The sequence below is a fragment of the Aristolochia californica genome, unplaced genomic scaffold, assembly GCF_029961685.1.
Source record: "Aristolochia californica isolate CCGP_79_NKW_82.1479 unplaced genomic scaffold, dmAriCali1.0.hap1 SCAF_1, whole genome shotgun sequence".
Taxonomy (NCBI): Eukaryota; Viridiplantae; Streptophyta; class Magnoliopsida; order Piperales; family Aristolochiaceae; genus Aristolochia; species Aristolochia californica.
In genome coordinates, this window is record NW_027181770.1 from 20,717,350 (window position 1) to 20,741,306 (window position 23,957).

Below are 23,957 nucleotides of genomic sequence, written 5' to 3' on the forward strand. Positions count from 1 at the left end.
TTACACACTATAAATGAAAACAAAATTTTAGTTATACAAGTTTGAAAAATCCCACTAGTTCAACCCATAACGCTTTTAATTTTATAAGAAAAAGATTTCTTCTACACATGTTTTAAAAATGGATATGCATGCTTGAATTATGTTAAAGATGCAAATGGCCTATGAATCCAAACATTGTAAAGAGAATAACAAATGCTTTTTAAATTCTCAAGTGAACGTGCGGTGGGATATTTGCCCGAGTCAAAGAAGGCATTCTTTTGCCCACTTACAAAAAGCTTACCTAACAATCATAGATTATTGTAAAGTGATTTATCTTGCATAACGGACTATATTTTTGTAAGAAACGACTTATGGATTGGGAGTCAAAACTTAATTAAAAATCCCCTCCCTCCCCCTTTTCCCAACGATTGCAAAACCTAATATATAAAAACTAAAAAGAGTTTACAATCCATTAAAATTACATACACTCTTTGGAATTATCTCACTCTACATTTGTGCATTGTGCATTTTCATTTTTTATTATACTTTTTTCTTAAATAAAAAATTTTAGTTTTTGCTCTCCCTTCACCCCGTAAAAAAAAAGGCAAATAGATCACAACAAAATGAAAATTTTTAAGTTTATGTATCGAAAAAATTTAAAACTACAACAAATGTAAGTAATGAAAATTTATTTTCACGCCACAAATGAGCACAAAAGTTCCGTTATCCAAATTTCGGAAATTCCACTAGTTCAACCCATTACACTTGGAATTTTATAAGAATGAGGTTTCTTCTACACATGTTTTAAAAATGGTTATGCATTCTTGAAACATGTTCAAGATGAAAATGACCTATGGATCCAAACCGTTCAAAGAGAATAACAAACGCTCATTAAATTCTCAAGTGAATGTGTGGTGGGATATTGACCCACGTGAAACAAGCCATGATATTGCCCATTTACGAAAAGCTGACCTAACAATAATAGATGATTTTAAATTGATTTATCATACGTAACAGGAAATATTTTTTTAAGAAATGACTTATGGATTGGGAGTCAACACTTAGATAAAAATCCCCTACCTCCCCATTTTCTCGACGATTTTTAAACCTAATATATAAAAAAACAGAGTTTGCAATCCCTAAAAATTACAGACACATTTTGGAATTATCTCTCTCTAAATTTGTGCATTTCAATTTTAGATGTCTACTTTTTTCTTAAATCAAAACTTTGAGTTTTCGGTCCCTTCATCCCGTAAACAAAAAAGGCAAACAGATCATGACAAAATGAAAATTTTAGAGTTTATGTATGGAAAAAATTTAAAACAACAACAAATGTTAGTAAAAAAAAATTATTCACACACGAAAAATGATCACAAAAGTTTTGTTATCAGAGTTTGGGAAATTCCACTAGTTTAACCCGTTACGCTTTGAATTTAAAAAAAAAAAGAGACTTCTTCTACACATGTTTTAAAAATGGAAATGCATGCTTGAAACATGTTAAAGATGCAAATGACCTATGGATCCAAACCTTTTAAAGAGAATAACAAACGCTCATTAAATTCTCAAGTGAATGTGCGGTGGGATATTTACCCGAGTCAAACAAGCCATTACTTTGCCAATTTACAAAGAGCTGACCTAGAAATCATAGATGAATTTAAAGTGATTTATCATGCATAACGGGCTATATTTTTGTAAGAAATGTATGATGGATTGGAAGTTAACACTCAGTTACAAATCCCATGCCTCCCCCTTTTCCCGTCAATTGCAAAACCTAATATATAAAAACTAAAAACACTTTACAATCCCTAAAAATTATAGACATTCTTTGGAATTATCTCTCTCTATATTTGTGCATTCTGAATTTCCATTTTAGATGTATACTTTTTTCTTAAATCAAAACTTTGATTTTTCGCTCTCCCTTCATTCCGTAAATAAAAAAGGCAAATAGATGACAACAAAATGAAAATTTTAGAGTTTATGTATGAAAAAAATTTAAAACAGCAACAAATTTAAGAAAAGAAAATTTATTCACACACGATAAATGAACACAAAAGTTTTGTTATCCATGTTTGGGAAATTCCACTAGTTCAACCAATTATGCTTGGAATTTTATATGGAAAAGATTTCTTCTACACATGTTTTAAAAATGGAGATGCATGCTTGAAACAAGTTAAAGATGCAAATGATCTATGGATCCAAACCTTTTAAAGAGAATAACAAACGCTCATTAAATTCTCAAGAGAACATGCAGTGGGATATTTTCCCAAGTCCAACAACCCATTATCTTGCACATTTAGAAAAAGCATACCAAACAATCTTAGATGATCGTAAAGTGATTTATCATGAGTAACAGGCTATATGTTTTTATGAAATGTCTTAAGGATTGAGAGTCAACACTTAGTTAAAAATCCCCCACCTCCCCCTTATCCCGACGATTGCAAAACCTAATATATAAAAACTTAAAATACTTTAAAATCCCTAAAAATTACAGATACTATGGAATTATCTCTCTCCACATTTGTGCATTGTGCATTTCCATTTTAGATGTATAGTTTTTCTTAAATCAAAACTTTGAGTTTTCGCTCTCCCATCATCCCGTAAACAAAAAAGGCAAATAGATCACAACAAAATGAAAATTTTAGAGTTTATCTATGGAAAAATTTAAAACAACAAAAAATGTAAGTAAAGAAAATTTATTTACAGACCACAAATGAATACTAAAGTTTTGTTATCAAAGTTTAGGAAATTCCACTAGTTCAACCCATTACGCTTGGAATTATATAAGAAAAAGATTTCTTCTACACATGTTTTAAATATGGATATGCAACCTTGAAACATGTTAAATATGCAAATAGCCTATGGATCCTAACCTTTTAAAGAGAATTAGAAACACTCATGAAATTATCAAGTGAACGTGCAGTGGGATGTTTACCCGAGTGAAACAAGCCATTATTTTTCCCATTTACAAAAAGCTAACCTATAGATCATAGATGATTGTAAAGTGATTTATCATGCATAACAGGTAATTTTTTAGTAAGAAATGACTTATGGATTTGGAGTCAACACTCCGTTAAAAATCCGTCGCCTCCCTCTTTTTCCCACGATTGAAACTAATATATAAAAACTAAAAAGAGTTCCCAATCCCTAAAAATTACTGACACTCTTTGGAATTATCTCTCTCTACATTCGTACATTGTGGATTTCCATTTTAGATGTACACTTTTTTCATAAATCAAAACTTTGAGTTTTCGCTCACCCTTCATCCCAAAAACAAAAAAGGCAAGCATATCACAACAAAATGAAAATTTTAGAGTTTATGTATGGAAAAAAATTAAAACAACAACCAATGTTAGTATAGAAAATTTATTCACACACCACAAATGAACACAAAAGTTTTGTTATCAGAGTCTGTTAAATTCCACTAGTTTAACCCATTACGCTTGGAATTTTATAAGAAAGAGATTTCTTCTACACATGTTTGAAACATGTTAAAGATGCAAATGACCTATGGATAAAAAATTTTTAAAGAGAATAACAAACGCTCATTAAATTCTCAAGAGAACATGCGGTGGAATATTTACTCGAGTCACACAAGCCATTATTTTGCCAATTTACAAAAAGGTGACCTAAAAATCATAGATGATTGTAAAGTGATTTATCATGCGTAACGGGCTATATTTTTGTAAGAAATGACTTATGGATTGGGGGACAACACCCAGTTAAAAATCCCCCACGTCCCCCTTTTCCCGACGAAAGCAAAATCTATTATGTAAAAACTAAAAAAAGTTTACCATCCTTAAAAATTACAAACTCTCTTCGGAATTATCTCTATCTACATTTGTGCATTGTGCATTTCCATTTTAGATGTATATTTTTTTATTAAATTAAAACTTTGAGTTTTCTCTCTCCCCTCATCCCTTCAACAAAAAAGGAAAATAGATCACAACAAAATGAAAGTTTTAGAGTTTATGTATTGAAAACTTTTAAAACAGCAACAAATGTAAGTAAAGAAAATTTATTCAAACACCACAAATGAACTCAAAAGTTTTGTTATCTAAGTTTGGGAAATTCCACAAGTTCAACAACCCTTTACGCTTGGAATTTTATAAGAAAGAGATTTCTTCTACACATGTTTTAAAAATGGATATGCATGCTCGGAACATGTTAAAGATGCAAATTACCTATGGATCAAAACCTTTTAATGAAAATAACAAACACTCATTAAATTCTCAACCGAACGTGCTATGGGATATTTACCTGAGTAAAACAAACCATTATTTTGCCCATTTAGTAAAAGCTGACATAACAATCATAGATGATTGTAAAGTGATTTATCATGAGCAACGGGCTACATTTTTGTAAGAAATGACTTATGGATTGGGTGTCAACAGTCAGTTAAAAATCTCTCTCCTCCCCCTTTTCCCGATGATTGAAAAACCTAATATATAAAAACTAAAAAGCCTTTACAATCCCTAAAAATTAAAGACACTCTATGGAATTATCTCACTCTACATTTTTGCATTGTGCATTCCCATTTTAGATGTAAACTTTTTTCTTAAAACAAAACTTTGAGTTTTTGCTCTCTCTTCATCCCATAAACAAAAAGGGAAAATAGATCACAAAAAAATGAAAATTTTAGAGTTTATGTATGGAAAACATTTAAAACAACAAAAAATGTAAGAAAATAAAATTTATTCACACACCACAAATGCACACAAAGGTTTTGATATCCAAGTTTTGAAATTCTCAAGTGAACGTGCAGTGGGATGTTTACCCGAGTGAAACAAGCCATTATTTTGCCCATTTACAAAAAGTTGACCTAACAATCATAGATGATTGTAAAGTGATTTATCATGTGTAACGGGCTATATTTTTGTAAGAAATGACTTATACAATGGGAGTCAACACTTATTTAAAAATCCCCCTCCTCCCCCTTTTCCCGATGATTGCAAAACCTAATATGTAAACACTAAAAAGAGTTTCCAATCCCTAAAAAATACAGACATTGTTTCAAATTATTTCTCTCTACATTTGTGCATTGTACATTTCCATTTTAGCTGTATACTTTTTTTTAAAGTCAAAAGTTCAACTTTTCGCTCTACATTCATCCTGTAAACCAAAAAAGTATATGGATCACAACGAAATGAAAATTTTAGAGTTTTTGTATAGAAAAAATTTAAAAAAACAACAAATGTAAATAGAGAAAATTTATCCACACACCACAAATGAACACAAAAGTTTTGTTATCCAAGTTTGGGAAATTCCTCTAATTCAACCCATTACGCAAGGAATTTTAAAAGAAAAATATTTCTTCTACACTTGTTTTAAAAATGGATATGCACGCCCGAAACATGTTAAAGATGCAAATGACCTATGGATCCAAACCTTTTAAAGAGAATAACAAACACTCTTTAAATTCTCAAGTGAACTTGCAGTGGGATTTTTACCCGAGTCAAGCAAGCCATTATTTTGCCCATGTACAAAAAGCTGAGCTAACAATCATAGATGATTTTAAAGTGATTTATCATGAGTAACGGGCTATATTTTATAAGAAATGACTTATTGATTGAGAATCAATACTCTGTTAAAAATCCCCGGCCTTCCCCTCTTCGCGATGATTGAAAAACCTAATATATAAAAATTAAAAAGAGTTTACAATCCGTAAAAATTATAGATAGACTTTCGAATTATCTCTAACTACATTTGTGCATTGTGCATTTCCATTTTAGTTGAATACTTTTTTATTAAATCAAAACTTTGAGTTTTTGTTTTCCCTACATCCTGTAAACAAAAAACGCAAATACATCATTACAAAATGAAAATTTTAGAGTTTATGTTGGGATAAAATTTAAAACAACAACATATGTAAGTAAACAAAATTTTTTCATACACCACAAATGAAAACAAAATTTTGTTATCCAAGTTTGGGAAATTCCACTAGTTCAATAACCCATTACGCTTGGAATTTAAAAAGAAAGAGATTTCGTTTTAAAATGCATGCTTGAAATATGTTAAAGATGCAAATAACCTATGGATCCAAACCATTTAAAGAGAATAACAAATTCTCATTAAATTCCCAAGTGAACGTGCGGTGGGATATTTACCCGAGTCAAACTAGCCATTATTTTTCCCATTTTCAAAAAGTTGACCTAACAATCATAGATGATTGTAAAGTAATTTATCAAGTGTATCAGGCTATATTATTGTAAGAAATGACTTATGGATATGGAGTAAACACTTAGATAAAAATCCCCCTCCTCCCCTTTTTCCTGATGATTTTGAAACCTAAGATATACAAAATAAAAAGAGTTTAAAATCCCTAAAAATTACAAACACTCTTTGGAATTATCTCTCTCCACATTTGTGCGTTATGTATTTCCTTTTTAGATGTATACATTTTTCTTAAATCAAAACATTGAGTTTTTGCTCTCCCTTCATCCCGTATACAAACAACGTGAATAGATGACAACAAAATGAAAGTTTTAGAGTTAATGATTGGAAAAAATTTAAAAAAGAAACAAATGTAAGTAAATAAAATTTATTCACACTCCAAAAATGAACACAAAAGTTTTGTTATCCAAGTTTGGGAAATTCCACAAGTTCAACAACCCTTTACGCTTGGATTTTTTTAAGAAAGAGATTTCTTCTACACATGTTTTAAAAAAGGATATCCATGCTTGAAACACGTTAAAGATTCAAATTACCTATGAATCCAAACCTTTTAATGAGAATAACAAACTCTCATTAAATTTTCAAGTGAACGTGGGGTGGGATATTTGTCCGAGTCAAACAAGCCATTATTTTTCCAATTTAGTAAAAGCTGACATAACAATCATAGATGATTGTAAAGTGATTTACCATGATTAACGGGCTATATTTTTTTAATAAATGATTTATGGATTGGGTGTCAACACTTAGTTAAAAATCCCTCGCCTCCCCCTTTTCCTGACAATTGTAAAACCTAATATATAAAAACTAAAAAGACTTTACAATCCCTCAAAATTATAGACACTCTATGGAATTTTCTCTCTCTACATTTTTGCATTGTGCATTTCCATTTTAGATTTATACTTTTTTCTTCAACCAAAACTTCGATTTTTTGCACTCCCTTCATCCCGTAAACTAAAAAAGTAAATGGATCACAACAAAATGAAAATTTAAAAGTTTATGTGTGCAAAAAATTTAAAACAACTACAAATGTAAGAAAAGAAAATTTATTCACACACCACAAATGAACACAAAAGTTTTGATATCCAAGTTTAGGAATTCCACTAATTCTACCCATTACGCTCGGAATTTTATAAGAAAGAGATTTCTTATACACATGTTTTAAAAATGGATATGCATGCTTGAAACATGTTGAACAAGCAAATTACCTATGGATCCAAACCTTTTAATGTGAATAACAAACGCTCATTAAATTCTCAAGTGAACATGCGGTGAGATATTTACCCGAGTCAAACTAGCCATTATTTTGCCCATATAGTAAAAGCTGCCATAACAATCATCAATTATTGTAAAGTGATTTATCATGCGTAATGGGCTATATTTTTGTAAGAAATGACTTATGGATTGGGAGTCAACACTCAATTAAAAATCCCCCGCCTCCCCCTTTTCCCGCCAATTGCAAAACCTATTATATAAAAACTAAAAACAGTTTACAATCCCTAACAATTACATACTCTCTTTGGAATTATCTCTATCTACATTTGTGCATTGTGCATTTCCATTTTAGATGTATACTTTTTTCTTAAATTAAAACTTTGAGTTTTCTCTCTTCCTTCTTCCCGTAAACAAAAAAGGAAAATAGATCACAACAAAAAGAAAGTTTTAGAGTTTCTTTATGGGAAAAATTTAAAACAGCAACAAATGTAAGTAAAGAAAATTTATTCACACACCACAAATGAACACAAATGTTTTGTTATCCAAGTTTGGGAAATTCCACTAGTTCAACAACCCTTTACGCTTGGAATTTTATACGAAAGAGATTTTGTCTTCACATGTTTTAAAAACGGATATGAATGCTTGAAACACGTTGAAGATACAAATTACCAATGGATCCAAACCTTTTAATGAGAATAACAAACGCTCATTAAAATCTCCAGTGAATGTGCGGTGGGATATTTACCCGAGCCAAACAAGCCATTATTTTGCCCATTTAGTAAAAGCTGACATAAAATTCATAGATGACTGTAAAGTGAATTACCATGAGTAACGGGCTATATTTTTGTAAGAAATGATTTATGGATTAGGTGTCAACACTGAATTAAAAATCCTTGGCCTCCCCCTTTTCCCGACGACTGCAAAACCTAATAAATAAAAACTAAAAAGACCTTACAATCCCTAAAAATTACAGACACTCTATGGAATTATCTCTCTCTACCTTTGTGCATTGTGCATTTCCATTTTAGATGTATACTTTTTTCTTAAATCAAAACTTTGAGTTTTTGCTCTCCCTTCATCTGTTAAACAAAAACGGCAAATAGATCAGAACAAAATGAAAATTTTAGAGTTTATGTATGGAAAAAATATTAAACAACTACAAATCTAAGAAAAGAAAATTTATTCACAAACCAGAAATTAACACAAAAGTTTTGATATGCAAGTTTAGGAATTCCACTAGTTCAACCCATTACGCTTGGAATTTTATAAGAAAGAGATTTCTTCTACACATGTTTTTAAAATGGATATGCATGCTTGAAACATGTTAAAGACGTACATGACCTATCGATCCAAACTTTTTAAGGAGAAAAAGAAACGCTCAAGAAATTCTCAACTAAATGTGAGTTGGGATGTTTACCCGAGTGAAACAAGCCATTATTTTTCCCACTTAAAAAAAGTTGACCTAACAATCATCGATGATTGTAAGTGATTTATCATGTGTAACGGGCTATATTTTTGTAAGAAATCACTTATGGATTGGAAGTCAACACTCATTTAAAAATCCCCCTCCTACCCCTTTTCCTGATGATTGCAAAACCTAATACATCTGTGCATTATAAATTTCCATTTTAGATGTAAACTTTTTTTTATGTCAAAACTTTGACTTTTTGGTCAACCTTCATCCCGTAAAAAAAAAGGCAAATAGATCACAACGAAAAGAAAATTTTAGATTTTTTTTTTGTAAAAAATTTAAAACCACAACAAATGTAAATAGAGAAAATTTATACACATACCACATATGAACACAAACGTTTTTTTATCCAAGTTTGGGAAATTCCACTAGTTGAACCTATTACGCTAGGAATTTTATAAGAAAGGGATTTCTTCTACACATATTTTGAAAATGGATATGCATGCTCGAAACATGTTAAAGATGAAAATGACCTATGGATCCAAACCTTTTAAAGAGAATAAAAAATGCTCATTAAATTCTCAAGTGAACGTGCGGTGAGATTTTTACCCGAGTCAAACAAGCCATTATTTTGCCTATTTACAAAAATCTGACCTAAGAATCATAGATGATTGTAAAGTGATTTATCATGAGTAATGGGCTATATTTTTGTAAGAAATGACTTATGGATTGGGAGTCAACACTTTGTTAAAAAGCCCATGCCTTCCCCTTTTCGTGATGATTGCAAAACCTAATATATAAAAACTAAAAAGAGTTTTCAATCCATAAAAGTTAGAGACAGACTTACGAATTATCTCACACTACATTTGTGCATTGTGCATTTCCATTTTAGTTGTATACTTTTTTCTTAAATATAGACTTCGATTTTTTGCTCTCCCTTCATCCTGTAAACACAAAACGAAAATAGATCATGACAAAATGAAAATTTTAGAGTTTATGTTAGGATAAAATTCAAAAAAACAACAAATGTAAGTAAACAAAATTTTTTCACACACCACTAATGAACACAAAAGTTTTGTTATCCAAGTTTGGGAAATTCCACTAGTTCAACAACCAATTGCGCTTGGAATTTAAAAAAAAAAAAGATTTCTTCTATACATGTTTTAAAAATGGTTATGCATGCTTGAAATATGTTAAAGATGCAAATGACCTATGGATCCAAGTCTTTTAAAGAGAATAACAAACGCTCATTAAATTCTCAAGAGAACGTGTAGTGGGATATTTACCTGAGTCAAACAAGCCATTATTTTTCCCATTTACAAAAAGTTGACCTAACAATCATAGATGATTGTAAAGTGATTTATCATGCGTAACGGGATATATTTTTTTAAGAAATGACTTATGGATTGGGAGTCAACACCCAGTTAAAATTCCCCCGCGTCCTCCTTTTCCCGACGAATGCAAAATCTATTATGTAAAAACTAAAACTAGTTTACAATCCCTAAAAATTACACTCTTTTTGGAATTATCTCTATCTACATTTGTGCATTGTGCATTTCCATTTTAGATGTATACTTTTTTTAAAATTAAAACTTTGAGTTTTCGCTCTCCTTTCATCCTGTAAACAAAAAAGGCAAATAAATCACAACAAAATGAAAGTTTTAGAGTTTATGGATCGAAAAATTTTAAAACAACAACAAATGTAAGTAAATAAAATTTATTCACACACTACAAATGAACACAAAAGTTTTGTTATCCAAGTTTGGGAAATTCCACAAGTTTAACAACCCTTTACACTTGGAATTTTATAAGAAAGATATTTCTTCTACACATGTTTTAAAATTGGATATGCATGCTTGGAACATGTTAAAGACGCAAATTACCTATGGATCCAAACCTTTTAATGAGAATAACAAACGCTCATTAAATTCTCAAGCGAACATGCGGTGGGATATTTACCTCAGTCAAACAAGCCATTATTTTGCCCATTTAGTAAAAGCTGACATAACAATCATAGATGATTGTAAAGTGATTTATCAACAGTAACAGACTATATTTTTGTAAGAAAAGACTTATGGATTGGGTGTCAACAGTCAGTTAAAAATCTCTCTCCTCCCCCTTTTTCCCGATGATTGAAAAACCTAATATATAAAAACAAAAAAGACCTTACAATCCTTAAAAATTAAAGATACTCTATGGAATTATCTCTCTCTACATTTGTGCATTGTGCATTCCCATTTCAGATGTAAACTCTTTTCTTAAAACAAAACTTTGAGTTTTTGCTCTCCCTTCATCCCGTAAACAAAAAAGGAAAATAGATCACAACATAATGAAAATTTTAGAGTTTCTGGAAGGAAAAAATTTAAAACAACTACAAATGTTAGAAACTAAAATCTATTCACACACCACACACAAAAGTTTTGATATCCAAGTTTAGGAATTCCACCAGTTCAATTTGAAATTTTATAAGAAAGAGACTTCTTCTATACATGTTTTAAAAATGGATATGCATGCTTGAAACATGTTAAAGATGCAGATGATATATCGATCCAAACCTTTTAACAGGAAAAAGAAACGCACATGAAATACTCAAGTGAACATGCGGTGCGATGTTTACCAGGGTGAAACAAGCCATTATTTTGCACATTTACAAAAAGTTGACCTAAAAATTATATAGAATTGTAATGTGATTTATCATGTGTAATGGGCTATATTTTTTTAAGAAATGACTTATGCGTTGGGAGTCAACTCTCATTTAAAAATCCCCCTCCTCCCCCTTTTCCGGATGATTTCAAAAACTTATATTTCAAAGACTTATATGTAAAAACTAAAAAGAGTTTCCAATCCCTAAAAATTACAAACACTATTTGGAATTATTTCTCTCTACATTTGTGCATTGTACATTTCCATTTTAGATGTATACTTTTGTTTTTTAAGTCAAAACTTTGAGTTTTCGCTCTACATTCATCCCGTAAACCAAAAAAGCATATAGATCACAACGAAATGAAAATTTTAGAGTTTTTGCATGGAAAAAATTTAAAACAAATTTAAATAGAGAAAATTTATCCACACACCACAAATGAACACATAAGTTTTGTTATCAAAGTTTGGGAAATTCCACTAATTCAACCCATTACACTAGGAATTTTAAATGAAAAAGATTTCATCTACACATGTTTTAAAAATGGTTATGCATGCTCAAAACATGTTAAAGATGCAAATGACCTATGGATCCAAACCTTTTAAAGAAAATAACAAACGCTCATTAAACTCTCAAGTGAACTTACGGTGGGATTTTTACCCGAGTCAAACGAGCCATTATTTTGCCCATATACAAAAAGTTGAGCTAACAATCATAGATGAATGTAAAGTGATTTATCATGAGTAACGGGATATATTTTGTAAGAAATGACTTATGGATTGGGAGTCCACACTCTGTTAAAAATTCTCCGCCTTCTCCTTTTCGCGATGTTTGCAAAGCCTAATATATAAAAACTAAAACGAGTTTACAATCCTTAAAAATTACAGACAAACTTACGAATTATCTCTCACTATATTTGTGCATTGTGCATTTCCATTTTAGTTGAATACTTTTTTCTCAAATCAAAACTTGGAGTTTTTGCTCTCCCTTCATCTTGTAAACAAAAAACGCAAATACATCATTAAAAAATGAAAATTTTAGAGTTTATGTTAGGATAAAATTTAAAACAACAACATATGTAAGTAAACAAAATTTTTTCACATACCACAAATGAACACAAAGTTTTGTTATCCAAGTTTGGGAAATTCCACTAGTTCTACAACCCATTACGCTTGGAATTTAAAAAGAAAGAGATTTCTTTCATACATGTTTTAAAAATGGTTATGCATGCTTTAAATATGTTAAAGATGCAAATGACCTATGGATCTAAACTTTTCAAAAGAGAATAACAAATTCTCATTAAATTCTCAAGTGAACGTGCGGTGGGATATTTACCCGAGTCAAACAAGCCATTATTTTTCCCATTTTCAAAAATTTGACCTACTCATAGATGTTTGTAAAGTGATTTATCATGTGTAACAGGCCATATTTTTGTAAGAAATGACTTATGGATATAGAGTCAACACTTAAATAAAAATCCCTCACCTCCCCTTTTTCCCGATGATTTTGAAACCTAATATATATAAACTAAAAAGAGTTTACAATACCTAAAAGTTACAGACACTCTTTGGAATTATCTATCTCAACATTTGTGCATCATGTATTTCCTTTTTAGATGTATTCATTTTTCTTAAATTAAAACATTGAGTTTTCACTCTCCCTTCATCCCGTAAACAAACAAGGCAAACAGATGACAACAAAATGAAAGTTTTAGAGTTTATATATGGAAAAAATTTAAAAAAGCAACAAATGTAAGTAAAGAAAATTTATTCACACACCACAAATGAACACAAAAGTTTTGTTATCCAAGTTTGGGAAATTCCACAAGTTCAACAACCCTTTACGCTTGGAATTTATAAGAAAGAGATTTCTTCTACACAAGTTTTAAAAACGGATATGCATGCTTGAAACATGTTGAAGAAGCAAATTACCTATGGATCCAAACCTTTAAATGAGAATAACAAACGCTCATTAAATTCTCAAGTGAACTTGCGGTGGGATATTTACCCGAGTCAAACAAGCCATTATTTTGCCCGTTTAGTAAAAGCTGACATAACAATCATAGATGATTGTAAAGTGATTTATCTTGCGTAATGGGCTATATTTTTGTAAGAAATGACTTATGGATTTGGAGTCAACACTTAGTTAAAAATCCCCCGCCTCCCCCTTTTTTCGACAATTGCAAAACCTATTATATAGAAACTAAAAACAGTTTACAATCCCTATAAATTATAGAATCTCTTTGGAATTAGCTCTATCTACATTTTTGCATTGTGCATTTCTATTTTACATGTATACTTTTTTCTTAAATTAAAACTTTGAGTATTCACTCTCCCTTCTTCCTGTAAAAAAAAAGGCAAATAGTCACAACAAAATGAAAGTTTTAGAATTGATTTATGGAAAAAATTTAAAACAGCAACAAATGTAAGTAAAGAAAATTTATTCACACACCACAAATGAACACAAAAGTTTTATTATCCAAGTTTGGGAAATTCCACTAGTTCAACAACCCATCACGTTTGGAATTTTATATGAAAGAGATTTCGTCTATACATGTTTTAAAAACAGATATGAATGCTTGAAACACGTTAAAGATGCAAATTACCAATGGATCCAAACCTTTTAATGAGAATAACAAACGCTCATTAAATTCTCAAGTGAAGTGCGATGGGATATTTACCTGAGTCAAACAAGCTATTATTTTGCCCATTTAGTAAAAGCTGACATAACAATCATAGATGAGTGTAAAGTGATTTATCATGTGCAACGGGCTATATTTTTGAAAGAAATGACTTATGGATTGGGAGTCAACACTCATTTAAAAATCGCCCTCCTCCCCCTTTGCCTGATGATTGCAAAACCTAATACGTAAAAATTAAAATGTGTTTCCAATCCCTTAAAATTACAGACGTTGTTTGGAATTATCTCTCTCTACATTTGTGCACAGTAAAATTCCATTTATAGAAGTATACTTTTTTTTAAGCCAAAACTTTGACTTTTCACCCTACCTTCATCTCGGAAATAAAAATGGCAAATAGATCACGACGAAAAGAAAATTTTAGACTTTTTTTTTGGAAAAAATTTAAAACAAAAACAAATGTAAATAGAGAAAATTTATACACACCACATATGAACATAAAAGGTTTGTTATCCAAGTTTTGGAAATTCCACCAATTCAACCCATTACGGTAGGAATTTTATAAGAAAGGGATTTGTTGTACACATGTTTTAAAAATGGATATGCATGCTCGAAACATGTTAAAGATGCAAATGACCTATGGATCCAAACCTTTTAAAGGGAACAACAAACGCACATTAAATTCTCAAGTGAACGTGCGGTGGGATTTTTACCCGAGTCAAACTAGCCACTATTTTGCCCATTTACAAAAAGCTGACCTAACAATCATAGATGATTGTAAAGTGATTTATCATGAGTAATGGGCTATATTTTTGTAAGAAATGACTTATGGGGTAGGAGTCAGCACTCTGTTAAAAATCCCCCGCCTTCCCTTTTTCACGACGATTGCAAAACCTAATATATAAAAACTAAAAAGAGTTTACAATCCATAAAAGTTACAGACAAACATACGAATTATCTCTCACTACATTTGTGCATTGTGCATTTCCATTTTGGTTGTATAATTTTTTCTTAAATATAGACTTTGAGTTTTTGCTCTCCCTTCATCCTGTAAACACAAAACGCAAATAGCTCATGACAAAATGAAAATTTTAGAGTTTATGTTAGGATAAAATTTGAAACAACAAAAAATGTAAGTAAACAAAATTTTTTCACACACCACTAATGAACACAAAAGTTTTGTTATCCAAGTTTGTGAAATTCCACTAGTTCAACAACCAATTACATTTGGAATTTTATTAAGAAAGAGATTTCTTCTACACATGTTTTAAAAATGGATATGCATTCTTGAAACTTGTTAAAGACGCAGATGACCTATTGATCCAAACCTTTTAAAGAGAAAAATAAACGCTCATGAAATTCTCAAGTGAACGTGCGGTGGGATGTTTACCCGCGTGAAAGAAGCCATTATTTTGCTCATTTACAAAAAGTTGACCTAACAATCATAGATGATTGTAAAGTGATTTATCATGTGTAACGGGCTATATTTTTCTAAGAAATGACTTATGAATTGGGAGTCAACACTCATTTAAAATTCCCCTCGTCCCCCTTTTCCCGATGATTTCAAAACCTAATATGTTAAAACTAAAAAGAGTTTCCAATCTCTAAAAATTATAGACTGTTTGGAATTATCTCTCTCTACATTTGTGCATTGTGCATTTCCATTTTAGATGTATACTTTTTTTTAGGTCAAAACATTGAGTTTTTGCACTACCATTATCCTGTAAAATAAAAAGGCATATAGATCACAACGGAATGAAAATTTTAGAGATTTTTTTTGGAAAAAATTTAAAACAACAACAAATATAAATAGAGAAAAATTATACACACACCACAAATGAACACAAAAGTTTTGTTATCCAAGTTTGGGAAATTCCACTAGTTAAACCCATTGCTCTAGGAATTTCATAAGAAATATATTTCTTCGACACATGTTTTAAAAATGGATATGCATGTTTAAAACATGTTAACGATTCAAATGACCTATGGATCCAAACCTTTTAAAGAGAATAACAAAAGCTCATTAAATTCTCAAGTGAACGTGCGGTGGGACTTTTACCGGAGTCAAACAAGCCATTATTTTGCCCATTTACAAAACGCAGACCTAACAATCATAGATGGTTGTAAAGTGATTTATCAAAAGTAACGGGCTATATTTTTTTAAGAAATGACTTATGGATTGGGAGTCAACACCCGGTTAAAAATCCCCCGTATTTCCCTTTTCACGATGATTTCAAAACCTAATATACAAAAACTAAAAAGAGTGTACAATCCGTGAAAATTACAGACAGACTTATGAATTATCTCTCACTACATTTGTGCATTGTGCATTTCCATTTTAGTTGTAAACTTTTTTCTTAAATCAAAACATTGAGTTTTTGCTCTCCCTTCATCCTGTAAACAAAAAACTCAAATAGATCATGACAAAATGAAAATTTTAGAGTTTATGTTTGGATAAAATTTTTAAAAAATCTATGTAAACAAAATTTTTTCACACACCACACATGAACACAAAAGTTTTGTTATCCAAGTTTGGGAAATTCCACTAGTTCAACAACCCATTACGCTTTGAATTGAAAACGATAGAGATTTCTTCTATAGATGTTTTAAAAGTTGTTATGCATGCTTGAAATATGTTAAAGATGCAAATGACCTATGGATCCAAACTTTTTTAAGAGAATAAAAAACGCTCATTAAATTCTCAAGTGAATGTGGGGTGGGATACTTACCCGAGTCAAACAAGCCATTATTTTTCCCATTTACAAAAATTTGACCTAACAATCATAGATGATTGTAAAGTGATTTATCATGTGTAACGGGCTATAATTTTGAAAAAAAAGGACTTATGGAAATGGAGTTAACACTTAGATAAAAATCCCCCGCCTCCCCTTTTTCTTGTCGATTTTGAAACCTAATATATAAAAATTAAAAAGAGTTTACAATCCCTAAAAATTACAGACACTCTTTGGAATAATTTCTCTTTAAAATTTTTCATTGTGCATTTCCATTTTAGATGTATACTTTTTTCTTAAATCAACACTTTGGGTTTTTGCTCTCCCTTTATTACGTAAACAAACAAGGCAACAAATCACAACAAAATGAAAGTTTTAGAGTTTATGTATGCAAAAAATTTAAAACAGCAACAAATGTAAGTAAAGAAAATTTATTCACACACTACAAATTAACACAAAATTTTTGTTATCCATTTTTGGGAAATTCCACTAGTTCAACAACCCTTTACGCTTGGAATTTTATAAGAAAGAGATTTCTTCTACACATGTTCTAAAAATGGATATTCATGCTTGAAACACGTTAAAGATGAAAATTACCTATTGATCCAAACCTTTTAATGAGAATAAAAAACGCTCATTAAATTCTCAAGTGAACGTGCGGTGGGATATTTTCTCGAGTCAAACAAGCCATTATTTTACCCATTTAGTAAAAGCTGACATAACAATCATAGATGATTGTAAAGTGATTTACCATCAGTAACGGGGTATATTTTTGTAAGAAATGATTTATGGATTGGGTGTCAACACTCAGGTAAAAATCCCTCGCCTCCCCCTTTTCCAGACGATTGCAAAAACTAATATATAAAAACTAAAAGTACTTTACAATCCCTACAAATTACACACACTCTATGGAATTATCTCTCTCTACATTTGTGCATTTTGCATTTCCATTTTAGATGTAAACTTTTTCTTAAATCAAAACTTTAAGTTTTTCCTCTCCCTTCATCTCGTAAACTAAAAAGGCAAATAGATCGCCACATAATGAAAATTTTAGAGTTTAGGTATCGAAAAAATATTAAACAACTACAAATGTAAGAAAAGAAAATTTATTCACACACCACAAATGAACACAAAAGTTTTTATATCCAAGTTTAGGAATTCCACTAGTTCAACCCATTACGCTTGGAATTTTATAAGAAAGAGATTTCTTCTACACATGTTTTAAAAATGGATATGCATGTTTGAAACATGTTAATGACACAGATGACCTATCAATCCTAACCTTTTAAAGAGAAAAAGAAACGCTCTTGAAATTCTCTAGTGAACGTGCGGTGGGATGTTAATCCGAGTGAATCAAGCCATTATTTTGACCACTTACAAAAAGTTGACCTAACAATCATAGATGACTGTAAAGTGATTTATCATGCGTAATGGCTATATTTTTGTTAGAAATTACTTATTGATTGGGAGTCAACACTCATTTAAAAATCGCCCTCCTCCCCCTTTTCTCAAAGATTGTAAAACCTAATACGTAAAAACTAAAAAGAGTTTCCAATCCCTAATAAATATAGACACTGTTTGGAATTATCTCTCTCTACATTTGTGCATTTTATATTTCCATTTTAGATGTATATTTTTTTTAAGTCAAAACTTTGAGTTTTTGCTCTACCTTCATCCCGTAAACAAAAAAGACAAATAGATCACAACGAAATGAAAATTTTAGAGATTTTGTTTGGAAAAAATTTAAAACAACACCAAATGTAAAAAGAGAAAATTTATACACACACCACAAATGAATACAAAAGTTTTGTTATCCAAATTTGGGAAATTCCACTAGTTATAAGAAAGAAATTTCTTCTACACATGTTTTAAAAATGGATATGCATGCTTTAGACATGTTAAAGATGCAAATGACCTATGGATCCAAACCTTTTAAAGAAAATAACAAACACTCAATAAATTCTCAAGTGAACGTGCAATGGGAGTTTTACCCGAGTCAAACAAGCCATTATTTTGCCCATTTACAAAAAGCTGACCTAACAATCATAGATGATTGTAAAGTGGTTTATCATGAGTAACGGGCTATATTTTTGTAAGAAATGACTTATGGATTGGGAGTCAACACTCTGTTAAAAATCCCCTGTCTTTCCCTTTTCGTGCCGATTGCAAAACCTAATATATAAAAATTAAAAAGAGTTTACAATCTGTAAAATCTACAGACAAACTTATGAATTATCTCTCACTACGTTTGTCCATTGGGCATTTCCATTTTAGTTGTATACTTTTTCTTTAAATCAAAACTTTGAGTTTTTGCTCTCCCTTCATCTTGTAAACAAAAAACGCAAATAGATCATGACAAAATGAAAATTTTAGATTTTATGTTAGGATAAAATTTTAAATAACAACAAATCTAACTAAAAAAAAAATTCACACACCACAAATGAACACTAAAGTTTTGTTGTCCATGTTTTGGAAATTCCGCTAATTCATCAACCCATTACGCTTGGAATTTTCAAAGAAAGAGATTTCTTCTATACATGTTTTAAAAATGGTTCTGCATGCTTGAAATATGTAAAAGATGCAAATGACCTATGGATCCAAAATTTTTAAAGAGTAACAAATGCTCATTAAATTCTCATGTGAACGTGCAGTGGGATATTTACCCGAGTCAAACAAGCCATTATTTTTCCAATTTACAAAAAATTGACCTAACAATCATAGATGATTGTAAAGTAATTTATCATGTGTAACGGGCAATATTTTTGCAAGAAATGACTTATGGATATGGTGTCAACACTTAGATAATAATCCCCCACCTCCCCTTTTTCCCAACGATTTTGAATCCTAATATATAAAAACTAAAAAGAGTTTCCATTCCCTAAAAATTATAGACACTCTTTAGAATTATCTCTCTCTACTTTTGTGCATTGTGCATATTTCCATTTTAGATGTATACTTTTTTCTTATATCAAAACTTTGAGTTTTTGCTCTCCCTTCATCCCGTAAACAAACAAGACAAGAGATCACAACAAAATGAAAGTTTTTGAGTTTATGTATGGAAAAAATTTAAAATAGAAAAAAATGTAAGTAAAGAAAATTTATTCACACACCACAAATAAACACAAAAGTTTTGTTATCCAAGTTTGGGAAATTCCAGTAGTTCAACAACCCGTTACGCTTGGAATTTTATATGAAAGAGACTTCTTCTACACATGTTTAAAAAATGGATATGCATGTTTGAAACATGTTGAAGATGCAAATTACCTATTGATGCAAACCTTTTAATGAGAATAACAAACGCTCATTAAATTCTCAAGTGAATGTGCAGTGGGATATTTACTCGAGTCAATGAAGACATTATTTTGCCCATTTAGTAAAAGCTGACTTAACAATCATAGATGATTGTAAAGTGATTTATCATGAGTAACAACCTATATTTTTGTAAGAAATGACTTATGGATTGGGAGTCAACACTCGGCTAAATATCCCTTGCCTCCCCCTTTTCCTGACGATGGAATTATCTCTCTCTACATTTGTGCATTGTGCATTTCCATTTTATATATATAATTTTTTCTACAATAAAAACTTTGATTTTTTGCTCTCCCTTCATCCCGTAAACAAAAAAGGCAAATAGATCACAACGAAATGAAAATTTTAGAGTTTTTGTATTGAAAAAATTTAAAACAACAACAAATGTAAATAGAGAAAATTTATATACTCACCACAAATGAAAGTAAAAGTTTTGTTATCCAAGTTTGGGAAATTCCTCTAGTTCAACGCCATTACGCTAGGAATTTTATAAGAAAGAGATTTCTTATACACAAGTTTTAAAAATGGATATGAATGCTCGAAACATGTTACAGATGCAAATGACCTATGGATACAAACCTTTTAAAGAGAATAACAAACGCTCATTAAATTCTCAAGTGAACGTGCGGTGGGATTTTTACCCGAGTCAAACAATCTATTATTTTGCCCATTTACAAAAAGCTGACCTAACAATCATAGATGATTGTAAAGTGATTTATCATGAGTAACGGGCTATATTTTTGTAAGAAATGACTTATGGATTGGGAGTCCACACTCTGTTAAAAATCGCCCGCCTTCCCCTTTTCGCGATGATTTCAAAACCTAATATACAAAAACTAAAAAGAGTTTACAATCCGTAAAAATTATAGACAGACTTACGAATTATCTCTCACTACATTTGTGCATTGTGATTTTCCATATTAGTTGTATACTTTTTTCTTACATCAAAACTTTGAGCATTTGCTCTCCCTTCATCCTGTAAACAAAAAATGCAAATAGATCCTGACAAAATGAAAGTTTTAGATTTTATGTTAGGATAAAATTTTAAAAAACAAAAAATGTAAGTAAACAAATTTTTTTCACACACCACAAATGAACACAAAAGTTTTGTTATCCAAGTTTGGGAAATTCCACTAGTTCAACAACCCATTACGCTTGAAATTTAAAAAGAAAGAGATTTCTTCTATACATGTTTTAAAAATGGTTATGCATGCTTCAATATGTTAAAGATGCAAATGACCTATGGATCCAAACCTTTTAAAGAGAATAAAAAATGCTCATTAAATTCTGAAATGAGCGTGCGGTGGGATATTTACCCTAGTCAAACCAGCCATTATTTTTCCTATTTACAAAAATTTGACCTAACAATCATATATGATTTTAAAGTGATTTATCTTGTGTAACGGGCTATATTTTTTCCAGAAATGACATATGGATATGGAGTCAACACTTAGATAAAATCCCCCTGCCTCCCCTTTTTCCTGATGATTTTGAAATGTAATATATAAAAACTAAAAAGAGTTTACAATCCCTAAAAATTACAAACAATCTTTGGAATTATCTCTCTAGACATTTGTGCATTGTGCATTTCCATTTTAGATGTATACTTTTTCTTAAATCAAAACTTTGAGTTTTCGCTCTCCCTTCATCCCGTAAACAACCAACGCAACATATCATAACAAAATGAAAGTTTTATAGTTTATGTATGGAAAAATTTTAAAACAGCAACAAATGTAAGTAAAGAATTTTTATTCACACACCACAAATGAACGCAAAAGTTTTGTAATCCAAGTTTGCGAAATTCCACTAGTTCAACAACCCTTTACGGTTGGAATTTTCTACGAAAGAGGTTTCTTCTACACATGTTTTAAAAATGGATATGCATGCTTGAAACCTTTTAAAGACATGGATGACCTATCAATCCAAACCTTTTAAAGACAAAAAGAAACGCTCATGAAATTCTCAAGTGAACGTGCGGTGGGATGTTTACCAGAGTGAAACAAGCCATTATTTTGCCCATTTACAAAAAGTTGACCTAACAATCATAAATGATTGTAAAGTTATTTATCATGCGTAACGGGTTATATTTTTGTAAGAAATGACTAATGGATTGGGAGTCAACATTCATTTAAAAACCACCTCCTCCCCCTTTTCCCAATGATTGCAAAACCTAATATGTAAAAACTAAAAAGAGTTTCCAATCTCTTTAAAAATTGCAGTCACTGTTTAGAATTATCTCTCTTTACATTTGTGCATTGTGCATTTCCATTTAAGATGTACATTTTTTTTAAGCCAAAACTTTGAGTTTTTGCTCTACCTTCATCCCGTAAACAAAAAAGGCATATAGATCATAATGAAATGAAAATTTAAGAGTTTTTGTACAGAAAAAAAATTTAAGTCAACAACAAATATAAATAGAGAAAATTTATATACACACCACAAATGAACGCAAAAGTTTTGTTATCCAAGTTTGGGAAATTCCACTAGTTCAACCCATTACGTTAGGAATTTAATAAGAAAGAGATTTCTTTTACACATGTTTTAAAAATGGATATGCATGCTGGAAAAATTTTAAAGATGCAAATGACCTATGGATCCAAACCTTTTAAAGAGAATAACAAAAGCTCATTAAATTCTCAAGTGAATGTGTGGTGGGATTTTTACTCGAGTCAAACAAGCCATTATTTTTCCCATTTACAAACTGCTGACTTAACAATCATAGATTATTGTAAAGTGATTTATCATGAGTATCAAACTATATTTTTGTATGAAATGACTTATGGATTGGGAGTCAACACTCTGTTAAAAATTCCTTCCCATCCCCTTTTCGCGACGATTGCAAAACCTAATATATAAAAACTAAAAAGAGTTTACAATCTGTAAAAATTACAAACACACTTACAAATTATCTCTCACAACATTTGTGCATAGTGCATTTCCATTTTCGTTGTATACTTTTTTCTTAAAACAAAACTTTGAGTTTTTTCTATCCCTTCATCCTGTAAATAAAAAAGGCAAATAGATCACGATAAAATGAAAATTATAGAGTTTATGTTACGATAAAATTTAAAACAACAACAAATGTAAGTAAACAAAATTTTTTCACACAACTCAAATGAACACAAAAGTTTTGTTATCCAAGTTTGGGAAATTCCACTAGTTAAACCCATTACGCTTGGAAGTTTATAAGAAAGAGATTTCTTTTACACATGTTTTAAAAATGGATATGCATCTTGAAACATGTTCAAGATGCAAATGACCAATGGATCCAAACCTTTTAAGGAGAATTACAAAAGCTCATTAAATTCTCAAGTGAACTTGCGGTGAGATATTTATCCGAGTCAAACAAGCCATTATTTTGCCCTTTTACAAATAGCTGACCTAACAATCATAGATGATTGTGAAGTGATTTATCATGAGTAGCGTGCTATATTTTTGTAAGAAATGACTTATGGATTGAGAGTCAACACTCAGCTAAAAATCTCCCGCCTTCCCCTTTTCCCGATTATTGCAAAAAACTAATATATATGAACTAAAAAGAGTTTAAAATCCCTAAAAATTACCGACACTCTTTGCAATTATCTCTCTCTGCAATTATGCATTGTGCATTTCCATTTTAGTTGTAGACTTATTTGTTAAATGAAAACTTTGAGTTTTCGCTCTCCCTTCATCCCATAAACAAAAAAGGCAAATAGATCACGACAAAATGAAAATTTTAGAGTTTATGTATGGAAAAAATTTAAAACAACAACAAATGTAAGTAAAGAAAATTTATTCACACACCACAAATGAACACAAAAATTTTGTTATCCAAGTTTAGGAAATTCCACTAGTTCAACCCATTACACTGGGAATTTTATAAGA